The sequence below is a fragment of the Bidens hawaiensis genome, unplaced genomic scaffold (assembly GCF_021521415.1).
Source record: "Bidens hawaiensis isolate Kalapana, Puna unplaced genomic scaffold, B.hawaiensis_p1.1 tig00010577_1, whole genome shotgun sequence".
NCBI lineage: Eukaryota > Viridiplantae > Streptophyta > Magnoliopsida > Asterales > Asteraceae > Bidens > Bidens hawaiensis.
Genome location: NW_027491810.1, coordinates 320,036 through 333,221, shown reverse-complemented (window position 1 = coordinate 333,221; position 13,186 = coordinate 320,036).

Here is a 13,186-nt window from a genome sequence, read left to right as displayed (position 1 = left end):
GCTGGGGCTAGTGCTATGTCACACCCCGATCCAGAGCCTGGGTGCGACGCCCGTTAGTTAGTATATGTTTTGAAAATATATCAGAGTTGCGGGTTTGTTTAGCAGAGGTCTTTAAAATATAATATTCAAAAATGTCGGGTTAGAATACCCGTTGAATTTTGTATAAAATTTCAGTGGAAGTCTTTTTAGATGAAATATTGTTATATTGAAAATTCGGGAGTTGAATACCCATTTTAATAATTCAAATACTTGTCAGTACAAATTATATTTCTTTATAATACTTTGATTAAAATATCCGAGCCATCAGATTATCTCTAATGACTACATCTCCAATTTTCTAGTCTGTCTTGCTTGTCAGTTTTATTCTTTACAGTTTCCCTGAAATGTGAGGGGGGGAAATACGTCAGCACACAGCCGGTGAATAACGCTGACTTTATGTAATACCATTGTATAAACAATAGTAATACCTTTGTAACAATACTCATTAGGCACCCAACTCAATTGGGTTAAAATTACCCTAAGTACATGTATAATTAATCATATACACAGTATCATTTCTCTGAATAGTCCTGTAGACTTCCAGAGGCATGCTTGATGATATGCATGGCCTCGGGAAACTCCGAGTCACCATGTATATATGGATCCAGACACATGTATACTCTTAATCTGAGTATGCCCGTTTCTTATTATTATAACACAAAATTATAAGGATTTGTAAATCCTATGTAAATAGTTCAGACTCTATAAGAGTTGTAAAAGTTTGGGGCGTATTCACCTTTTTATGATTTTAATCAGTTTATGACACTGATTCATGTATATTGATCAATTTCGGTTACTGTACCCTGTCTGTAAACCAGTTTCTGTTACTGATTCCTATATCTGAAATCTGATTGATTGATTGTCTGTTATCTTGGACCTATAGTACGAGAATAAACTTTGTATAAATATCTAGATCAACGATCTAGCTTCAGACCTGTAATCTGTTTTGTATAGCTTTAACCTTGACAATTCGTTTGTTTGTATAAAACATTTGGACCTTTAGTCCTTTTGTTTAATAATCAATTATATGTCAGGTTTCTTCTTCAGGAAGAAACATTTATACCAGGTTTCTTCTTCAAGAAGAAACATTACTTTAACTATTACCTGTGTGAATGAATAGTGTATTTCTTAATCATTTACGAAATACTATATTCAACTATACCCTTTGCATGTAATGATTACGTTTCTTAATTATGAAAAACTATAATTTGACTCTAACCTTTGCTTATGAAAAGTTATATTATACTTAACAATGATCAAGGTTCGGGCTATACCCCCGACTATGTTCTAAGCTATTATAATAATAAAATAATAACTTAATCAGAACCCCTACCTCGTATGGGTGTTTGGAGTTAAATTCCTATGACTGATCGAGCGACACTTCTACTCTATATCGTGTACTAAAGATTAAACCTTCAAAGCTTTGGGGCTAGACACGTACTACAAGATGCGGCACGCAAAACGATGCAAAACGTGTGAAAAGTGAAGTGGTTGGTGTGAATTATGATATGCCGATCACCCCTCTATTTATAGCTGAAATTCTGCATCTTCGTGCCGCGCGAAGTTGTCATAGGTTTGCTGAGTCATCGGTAGGGTTGCCACGTGTCACCAAGCGCTGCCACGTGTCTCCACACGTCCCCACGTGTCACGCATGCAGAAATGCAACTTCGCGTCGCGCGAAGAATCCTGATCCTGCTACTTCGCGTCGCGCGAAGATGCTCAAAGTCGGTTTAACCATTTTGTCTTTCGCGTAATGTGAAGATTTTGAAGCCTAATCCTTCGCATCTCACGAAGGATGAATTTTATATTCTTCATTTCCAGTCCTTCTACTATCCAAAAATACTAAAGTGGCCCTTATGCGGCGATGCGAGCCTGCGAAGTGCAAAGTGTGCCATCAAAACGCCACATTACGCCTATCGCCCATCGCCCAAGCCTGTGTCCGTGCGCGTCGGGTGCTTCGCACCCTCCGCTAGGACTATGGAGAGTGGTTAGCCATATTAAAACATTTCTATGGAAACTTGCTTCTTATAAAGAGCTTCCATTTCTTTTCATCCTTCCTTGTAGGATGAAAGTTTCATTCCTTATTTATACCTCCATGGAATGCTTCCATTTTCTTCCATCTTTTCATGTGGGATGAATTTTCTTATGAGATGTTTTATTTTTCTTATCTCATTTTCCCATTACTTGTTTTTGAGATTATTCTAATCTTTCAACTTTCAAAATTGACAACTTTAGTCCAAAATAAATATGGGTTTTTCCTAGATGTCATATGCTAGTGGTAGTGGTGGCAATAAGATGCAGATAATACCGTACAAGGACTATACAAGTGTTAAGCCAACCAACACAATTACGGCTAATATGGTTTTGTTTGTCGGTATGGATGGGATTGATGGTAGCATGGTGAATGCGGACGAGATTGAAGAGGGCGAGTTTGTTGACCATTTGTTAACGAAAGAACAAATCGTTCTGCTTCTGGATTTGAACGGGGATGAGGTAGAAGAGTTGGGAAAAATTGTGGATGTTGAGTTTGAATTTGAGGAAAGTACGAATAATGGCATTCCACGTGGGAATGTGCCAGATTATGATGAGGTGGAGGTTGAAGACGTGACTGCTGAGGAATATCCAGATATGTATACGACAAACAACTCAACTTCTGGTATTTCGTTTTCACTACTGAACAGTTTGACGCAGCAGAAGAACGTTTCAGGCAAGAATGAGATCAGTGGAATAAGCAAGCTGAAACGAGCATAGAGACCGTGAAGGAAAGAAAGAGGAAACGTGCTTTGGATGGTATGTTTGAGAATAATGTCGATAAGATGAATAAGATGATCGAGACCCTTCACTACAATGAACAAGAAGAGATCATACAAGCGAAGACTCAAGCATCAGCATACCAAATGAAGAAGTACAAGAGCCCGAGATTGGTAAAAGGTAACATTATGTCGTGACTTTTGTTTTGGTCAAAAATAGGTTTAAGGATCAAGTAACCAAATCCATATGTGAGGTTTGATGCTTGTATGAATGAAATGATAAAAGTAATAAATGCAAATGATGAACAACAAGATTTATACGAGGAAAAGCCCTTGGTAACTAGTATATCTCCGGCATAAAAACCTTGGGTAGTGAAAACTATCACTACCGATTGTATTATACTCAAAGATTGATTACAAAAATAAGAACTTTTGGCTGAAACGAGTACAATGTATAAGCTATTCGATAGTAAGTTGCATAGAATTCAAAGTAAACTAGGTGTCTTGTGTGTGTTTTCAGCCTTTGTTCGATTATATAAGAGAAATTGCAAACGACTATTAACTAATTTTCCTATCTTTTAGGCCATGATCTTCCACTAGCTCTTCGTGACCGTTGCTTAATGGGAGATCAGCTGAAATAACTCTGTAAAAATATCTTCCGTGAAAGTAGGGTAGTTGGTAGACACGTTCAAACACCTAAAAATTGGATAAAAAATATTTTTGGAGACAACTGTTAAGGATCCTTGAGCTTTACTGGATCCTCGATCCTGGCGGCAGACATTTAAGAGCGCTGAGGATCAATGATCTCGGTCCCAACAATTGCCCCCAAATATGATGGTTGTGAATGGAGAATAGCTATCATATTTTATCCCAAGAAATTCAAATTGTAACCGTTGATAAGAAAGTGATGTGACCGTCATTTGCAGGCTCATTATTATCCCTATTTTCTAGACCGAAGGCACCTTATAATTATCTTTCCTCCAGATTAAAACTATTTTTCCGGCGATAATCCTCAGGTATCTTCTTTACTCTCTCGCATCTTTCTTTCATTATTTTATATCTCCTCTCGTAATCCTTGACGATGTCGAAGAAAAACTCTAGACCCACTTTTAGTTCGAGCCCTTGGGAGATCGTTTATGAACTTAGAAGCCATAATCTTTTGAAATATCCCGTTTCCGAAATCTGCAAATTTACCGATGAGGAAATTGAGATTATATCTCACCGTTTTCCCACTGGAACCGTTTTTAGACTTTACGATCCTCAAGTAAGAAGCGACAATATTTCCAGAGTTTGGGTCTGTTTCCCTGCACTTCCTTTCTTGCTCAGCTTTTCTTATCCCTTCCATGATCTGACTGAGACTTTATTTTCCTTCACCGACATGAGTAACATTCAAGCCATGCCAATGATGTGGAGAACTTTGCATACTATCGAGCGATTGATTGTCGAGAAAAATCTTGATTTCACTATTTCAGCCCTTTCTTGCCTTTACACCCTAGTTACCCATGGTTCTAACAGGTTTGTGTTCAAAAGCAAACCGTCTCAACCCCTTCCGGTGAACAAAACCACCCATAACGACCAAAGCTGGAAGAACCAATTTTTCTTTGTCAGGAGGGACTCCATCCCAAATGGGAAGACTTTACCCACTCATTGGATCCTTAAGGGTAGGATAGTGGATCCAGAGAATAAATGATTCTTCGACTGATGGTTTATTGACTTGAAGTTTATTTTTGTTTATGCAGTTTCCAACTTCGCGGATCTTATTGTGGACCTTAGGGGAGTTAAGAGGGCGAAGAGTTTTCTTGCATTGGATCCTTTTGATCGGACGTTCAGGATTACAGGTGAAGAATCCTTTGTGGAGTCAGAGGAAGAAACCGCGACCTCCTCATTCACAAATGTCAAGTAATTTAGTTAAGCAAATTGAATAAATAGAAAGGAGTAAATAAAGAAGAAGAGAATAGATTATAAAGAACTTATCTTTTTCTTCTCTGTTTGTACAGGTGTTCACAAGTCTGGAAGCAAGCCTGCTAAGAATCTCATCACCCAGTTTCAGCTAGAGGATGTGGATAGTTTGATCTCTTCCCGCTCTACAGACAAGAAGTCCGTGAAAAGTTCAGGCCTCGTCCCACCTAAGACTGTGGTTACCCGCTCAAAGGCAAGTAGAAAAAGGAAGAGGGATCCTGAAGCTGATGTCAACAATGCCCAACAACTGTTTGACCAAATGTATGAGGTAAAAATCCTTCATTTACTGGTGCAAAGCTTTATATGTTTTCTAAGTTTGTCATATGTTTATAGGGTTTGGCCAGTATCAAGGCTTTCCATGTGGAGACTGTGGTTAATCTTGTGAAGGAGTTGGCCAAGTACCGTACTGGCATTGTCCTTACGGATAACTTGATCTCTGAGGTTCAGGTACAAAAGGATATCCTGGAGGATTTACTTACCCTTTCCAACGTCCGAACTCAAGAGCAGGTGATGGAGGCCACAGAACAAGCCAAGGTTTGGCCTGCAAAGCGGTGTTGATGGCGAGGATCAAGATAATGGAGGAGGCTGAAGATGCTAACATCGACAGATCTAACTGCGATGTGGCCCTTTGGAAAAAGACTCTTGCTGGATTTGGTGATGAAGGTGAGGATGTTGGGCTGAGAATAAGGATGAGGATTCTGGAACTAGCGGGGCTAAGGATGATACAGTGGTGATCAAGGATGGTGGCGATGGTGCTGCGGGGAAGGAGTGGCAGGTCAGTGGGCGATGATGGATGATGCTGACTAGGCCGGAGCCCACTTTTTAGAAGGTTTAGGTTGGTGTTTGCTGATGGTGGTTTTTGTTGAACAATATCTAATGTATTTCTCCGGATCTGAGATCCTTAAGACAATATGAAAGTTGGCTTTGGTGGAGGGATCCTCTGTTTTGTGGATGAAGCCTTAGCCATCTTTTTTTTTAATTTCCTGCATGAACATATTATAACTTTGACTCTGTTTGAACCAGGTGGATGGTCCCTGTTTAGCTGGTGAAGCCCGGGACAAACCCTTTTGAATGCTAGTAATGACGTAACTATTTATGCTTTTGAATCAACATCTGTGTTCTAGATTAGACGATCCTCGATCCTTATTGCTTTGTCTTGAATTGCTTTCCTGTTAAGATAATTAACCAAAAGAAAACAACATATCAATTAGAAAAGTTGGATTTAAGTTCAATTAGCTTGGGTACAAGCCCAATAAAACGTGGGGACAAACCCAATAAAACATGGGAACATGCCCATTAAAACGTGGGGACAAGCCCAATGATACGTGGGGACAAGCCTAATGATACGTGGGGATACGCCCAATAATACGTGGGGAGAAGCCCAATAATACGGGAGACGAACTGATCCTTGGCGTTGGCCCAGTTAAACGTGACGATGAGCCTACTCTGGCGTTGGCCTTAGCTTGTGTATATGGTACGTCTACCATCTAATTCTTAGGATCCAGGATATGATCTTTAGCCGTGAGATTGTCAGCCACATATAGTGCACTGGTCCCACAGCCTCCAACCATACCTAGATAATCATGCGCTCTAGGAGAGGGTGTCAAAACCCTAAATTCACGCGATAAGGTGAAAACTTTATAAACCTGGGGATAAGCCCAATTAAGCATAGGAGAGAGTTGGCCAACCCATTTTTCTACTTGAGGGCCTTGTTGCTCGGCATTTATGCAAACTTGATGTATTTGACAAAAACGAGTGTTCAACATAGTTAATATAAATATGAGTATAAAGTAAAGTTTTACCGAATAACGAGTTGATGAAACCGATTAGGATCCAGGATCCTAATTAACAAAAATATTTCTTGAGATGAATGACATTCATGTCACCTTCCATATTCAGTAAACTATATGCCCCCTTTCCATCCTCAGATTCGATTAAGTAGGGACCTTCCCACTTAGGTGCTAACTTTCCATCGGCTGGGTTGATTGTATTTTGGAAAGCCTTTCGTTGAACTAAATTTCTAATTTCAAATCTTCTGATCCTGATGTTCTTATTGTATGCCCCAGCTATTTTTTGTTGGTAAGCAGCCATTCTGAACCTTGCTTGATTTCTAAGTTCCTCAACAGTATCTAGGTCTTTGATAAGATTTTCGTCATTCGTCTGAGGATCACGGATGCTCGTTCTAGCAGTTGGATAGACCATTTTTGTAGGAATTACTACTTCGGCTCCAAAGACTAACGAGAATGGTGTCTGTCCTGTAGCATTCTTTGGAGTTGTTCTATCTGTCCAAAGCACATAGGGTAGTTCCTCAGCCCATTTGCCTTTCTTTGTCCAAGCTTCTTTTTTAAGTTGTTGATGATGATTTTGTTTCTTGATTCTGCCTAGCCATTTACTTGTGGATGAACTGGTTGTGAAGTGATCATCTTAATTCCCTAACTGTCACAAAAGTTAATTGTTCTTTTCCCAATAAATTGGGAACCATTATCACAAATAATTTTGAAAGGAATACCAAATCTAGTAATAATATTTCGTTTAATAAAGGATATAACTTCCTTCTCCCTGACTTGAGGAAATGCTTCAGTTTCTATCCATTTGGAGAAGTAGTCGGTCATTTCTAGCATAAAGACATTCCCTCCTGGAGCTTTGGGGAGTTTGCCAACTATCTCCATTCCCCACTTCATATATGGCCATGAGGAGATAATGGGGTACAAGGGCTCTACCGGTTGATTTAGGATGTTACCAAGCCTTTGACAAGCGTCGCATTTCTTTGATTATTCCACAACATCCTTTTTCATGGTAGACCAAAAGTACCCGATCCTTAGCACTTCCTGGATCTCGGGTTCTTCGATGCACCTTAAGTATGGACTTGCAAGGAATTTCTTATACGACATATCATGTATAATAGTAAATTGAGATACCTTGGCTTTAAAAGCTTTGGGGTTTTTATCCTTTTGGGATCTCTCCATCTTTGATGTAGTTACTTATTGGAAGGATCCAAGATGGATCGTCATGAGGGTGATCCTCATGATCTGTAGGTAGATTCTCATCTACCTCCATTGCCTTGCATTCTTCATATTGCAGGAGACAAGACATGAATGATAGGAATTTTTATGTCCTCGGGGAGCTTCAAAGCTGAAGCTAGGTTTGCTATGGCATCAGCCCCTGCATTTTCTTCTCTTGGTACCTGTGTAATGTTTAAATAATCGAAGGACCCTGCAAGATACTTTACTATATCTAAATACTTAATTAATTTCTCATCTTTGACTGCGTATGAGCCGTTAAAGTGATTAGCAATCAATATGGAATCCACATAGATTTGAAGATACCTGATTCTCATACCTTTGGCTAACTATATACCTGCAGTTAGTGCTTTATACTCTGCTTCATTGTTGGTAGCCTGGAATTCACTAGCTATCGAGTGGGGTAGTATGTCTCCTTGTGGCGATTTTAGTAGTTTCCCAATCCTGTCGCTTTAACATTTGAGGCTCCATCAGTGAATAGTGTCCAAGGATCCTTGGTCTCCTCAAGCTGTTGAACTTCAAGATTGGCTTGTTCCTCTAAGTCACTACTAAAATCAGCCACAAAGTCTGCTAGAGCCTGTGACTTGATGGCGTTTCTAGGCTCATACTAAATATCATAAGCACTTAGTTTGACAGCCCACTTAGCCATTCTACATGATATATTCTGGTTTTCTAAGAACACTGTTGATAGGATAGTTAGTTTTCACAATAATAGTATGAGTCTCAAAATAATGTCTCAACTTATTGGAAGCCATAATTAAAGCAATTATAAGTTTTTCTAAGTAGAATACCTGGTTTTTGCATCAACGAAACTTTTACTTACATAGTAGATAGGGTGCTGGCTACTTCATGATCCTTTACTAAGACTGCACTTCTATGGTATCACCTAGTTGATCCTTGAACATCATGTTGACCAATCTTTGATATGGAGCATTTGCATTTCTAAGACCGAACGACATAGCAATATAACAATATATGCCCGTAGGGGTTATAAATGTTGGGCCCTCTTGGTCAGATGGTTCCATCTCGATTTGTTGAAATCCAGATGAAGCATCCATAAAAGTCAGCATTTCATGCCCTGTGGTAGCATCCACCATAGAGTCAATGTGGGGGAGATTGAAAGGATCCTTGGGACATGCCTTACTCAAATCAGTAAAATCGACACATACCCTCCACTTTCCATTTTTCTTTTGAACAACAACCACATTGGCTAACCATTTTGGATACTTTACCTCTCTAATCATACCTGCCTTCAAGAGTTTCTATACCTTTTCCTGGATTATTGCATTCCTCTCTGGGGCAAACTTCCTTCTTTTTTGATGGACTGGCCTGAAAGAATGATCAATTCCCAATTTATGTGTTATAATGTTCTTAGAAATACCTGTCATATCCTTGTGTTTCCATGCAAAATTTGTCCTTCTTCGTTGAGGGAAGGATATTAGATCCTTCTCGACAGATTCTTGAATTTCGACTCCAATCAGGATCCTCCGGGTCTAAGACTACTTCTTTGGAATCTTGTTCCCTTGTCTCCATGACGTTTCTCCTTGTTTTCTGTAATTGCTATGCTTCCCTTAGCTTCTTTGTTGCCTTCATTTAAGAAGTATAGCAATCTTTGGCATCTTGCTAGTCACTCTCAATCTTTGCTATCCCCCATGGAGTAGGAAACTTCACACATTGATGGTATGTATGTAAGGCCCCGAACCCCGGGAACCCCACAGTTGGTATACATTCAAAACACTAATAAAATAATTAAACTTAAAAACAATTATTTTCATTAAAATAAGAAATTCATAGTATAATTCAGCGGAAAACATAAATAATAAAATAAGTTCCCAAAACCCGGGAATTTTGCCCAAAATCAACATAGTTATCTTTAATTAAAAACTTTCAAAAATAAATGTTTAATGGTAAAACTTCAATTCCCGTATGCCCTTCACCGTCCAAGTAGCTTCGTGCACGTCCAAGCGATAAGGCATCCTCTTCCTAACCTGAAACTCACACTAACATGCACACAAAGTCAGCTTGAGCTGAGTGAGTTCAAGTTTTTTGTAAATGACATCAGTAGTAATAGATAAGATAGTCAAACCAAAAGTTTTAAAAGTAAAAGGGGTACATCTATCAAGTCCTCATTACCGAGAACTAAACATCCTCATACATACATATGCAAACAGGCATATGTAAACATCCTTTTAATTTCATCTCTATATATATCACATTATATATATAACATCCACGTATAACATCAGGGTCGAGCAAACGTACAACCCAAACACGTAACATCAGTGCATGCAAACACAAAGTAGGCATACATAACATCAGTAGTCGAAACGACGACAACATCGCCAGATATAGGCCAAGAAATAATGTATATACATACATATATATATATATATATATATAACATCCAAGGCCTACCATATGCTAGCAAGCCTATATAAATTCGTTTAAAACCTTTCATCATGTAAGAAAACACTTAGGTGTGCATGCTAGCCTAAAAGTAAAAAGAGTAAAAAGGGCATCATGAACTCACCTGAAATCAATCGAACACCTGCAACGAGCTAGGAATCCCTAAGTGCAAAATCACAAGCAAGGGCCTGTAAATTATACACAACACGTTACTAAATTAGACCGTAAGAACACTCTTGCCTAATGGGCCGCCCAAGGCCAACACTTGGCCCAAGGCCTAAAAGCTTGGCCCAACAACTTGGCCCAAGGCCCAACAACCTGGCCCAATTGGCCCGAGGCCCAACAACTTGGCCCAAGGCCCAACACTTGGCCCAAGGCCCAAAGATAGTCAAATCGAGCGAATGCGCGTGCAATAAACCTTAAAACCATTTATTAACGAACCAGCACCGAATGGACCAAATTCCATTTTAACTCTTTTCATTCATCAAGATTATGGCACCCGAGTTGATAGGGTTGACGGTTCCTTTTTAAAACTCTTACTTTAACGTTTAAACGAAATTTCGCGAACCGCCTACTCGATTGACGAAGCCCTAACCCCAACAGCCCCGAGCATCAAAAAAAATAATTTTTCCACAGCCCTTAAACCCCCTAGGGCTGTACAAACTGATTCGGTCGGTCACCCGATTAATTAACGCATCCAACTCAACAATTTGCAATTCTACACCCGATAAACCATAGTTTTCGAACTAAAATCGATTGACCGACCTAAACACCTCCATTGGCCATGAAATTATAATATGATGTACATGTCATACCTAGCAGGATGTTGATACAAAAACCTCACTCGAAACAGCCCTGGAAAAGCTCAATTGGGCAGCCACCCGGTTAGCCTACAACACGACGTTTTTCGATCAATACGCGCAATATAAGGATCAATCAACGTGTAAAAGACTTGGGGAATCGTAGTACATACCTTGAATTGAAGTTCTAAGGCTTATAACTGGCTGCAAAAAAGAAAATCGTGGGTCTAGGGGCTGCTCCTACCTGCCGATCGCAGAAAGAGATGGGGGCTAGGGTTAGGTTGTGTTATAACATAATATGTTACACTCTAGTCCCTCTAGATTGGAGTGTAAGGCAAAATGGAAGGAAGAGTTAGGTTCTTAATGTACCGGGATGGCGTGAAGGCTTTCGAGAAACGTTGGTTAAGTCCCGAGAGTTATACATACTCTACAAGCTTTAGTTCTTGAAACCGGAATTAACGGGTGTTACAAGTTAGAGGGGACTACCTTCATTTCATGAATCCAAGGCCTGCCAAGAATGACATTGCAACAAGACAAAGTATCAATAACACAAAGTTTTTTGACAGAGTTTACTCCCTCGATGTAGATGGGAAGCTTAATGTCCCCCAGTGTGTTCTTTGTCTCTCCGCTGAACCCTACAAGGACTGAGGATCTTGGGACGATTTCGGATTCTGGGATATTCATATTTTTTAGCACTTCCAGTGGATGATATTGACTGAGCTCCCGCCGTCAATGAGGATCCTTCGAAAGGTAATGACCAAACCGTTGTGGTGAGGATATTGGACATTGACTCGATCGTCTTCGTCAAAGGAAATGACTTTTTCCTCAGTTGTTGTGGAAGTTCTGATTGGCCTTTCACCATTCTCCAATTTACATTCCTTAGCGTGCTTTTTCGCCACAGAATAAGAAGTTCCACATATGTCAGAGCCTCCGAAGATCACGTTGATAACTTGGTCATCTGGTGGAGTGGAGCAGCTTTTTCCGGAACTGGCTTAGGATCCTGGGTCCTCGATTTCTTTCTTTCAAATAGCTCCTTAAGATAACCTTTTGCCGAGGAGGTAACTGATTTTCTTCCTTAAGGCAATACATTCTTCTGTCATGTGACCGAAATCTTCATGAAAAGCACACCATTTTGATTTATCTTTAGGGGCAGGTGCCTTCTCATTTTTCCTCGACCATCTTGCTTTATCACCCAAGTTTCTAATAGCGAGAATTACTCCTCCCATATCCACAGAGAAGCAGTAATCGGATATATTTGGACAATCTTCATCGTCCTCCTCTTCCTTCACATCATTGACCCTCTAATTGTTTGGTTTGGAATATGGCTTGGAATTGTTGTTTCTATAGTAGTGTTTTGGTCAAAAATTGACAAGTTTGTTTTTACAACCAAATTAGTAAAATGGGACTAGGTGCTTGTAAATATGGTTTGAACACAGAGATTTGTTGCGTGGAAAAAACCTGTTATCCTTAGGATAACAAGAAAAAAACCCCGGATGGTGAAAACTATCACCACCGATTTATTAATAATAATGTGATTACAAGTGGTGAAGCTTAATCGAATCGTGATTACAATGAAAACGAGTACTAGTAAGTCTCGAGTGCTAAAAATTGTGTGTGTTGTGATCCGAGTTCGGCTCTATTTATACAAATATAAAGCTAACAATATGGCCTATAATTTAGGAAACAAGAGACCGAATCCAATTAGCCATTAATCATTCAATCTAACACGTTTTCCTTATCGGCCACATTCTAATAACGGCAAGTGCGAGTCTTCGGGAGATCACAGCAACGGTCTTTGACCTGGTAAACAAGGAAAGTCTGCGAACAAATTGTTAGTTATATAACATATTTAGGATACCTGTTATCTTGGAGGATACCGCATCCTGGATTCGTTCTGAATATAATATTTGCTGAGGATACGGAAAATCCGAGCCCCAACAATTGTCCCCAAATTTAATAGCTGTAGATATGGTTTACAGCTGTAAAATTTTTGAAATTTGAATTTTGAATCTTCGCATGCGTGGTGGATCTTTGATGCTCGTGTCAGTCGTCCGCCCTTTGAGTAAACCCTAGGCCATCCTTATAGCCACTTGGATAAATAACATTTTCAGTCACTTGTTCTTCCATCCAGGTAATCTCTTCTTAATTTCTTTCCTTTATCTTCTGGAAACTATGAGTCCGAAGCTCCGTGATTCTGGTATTGAAGATTTCG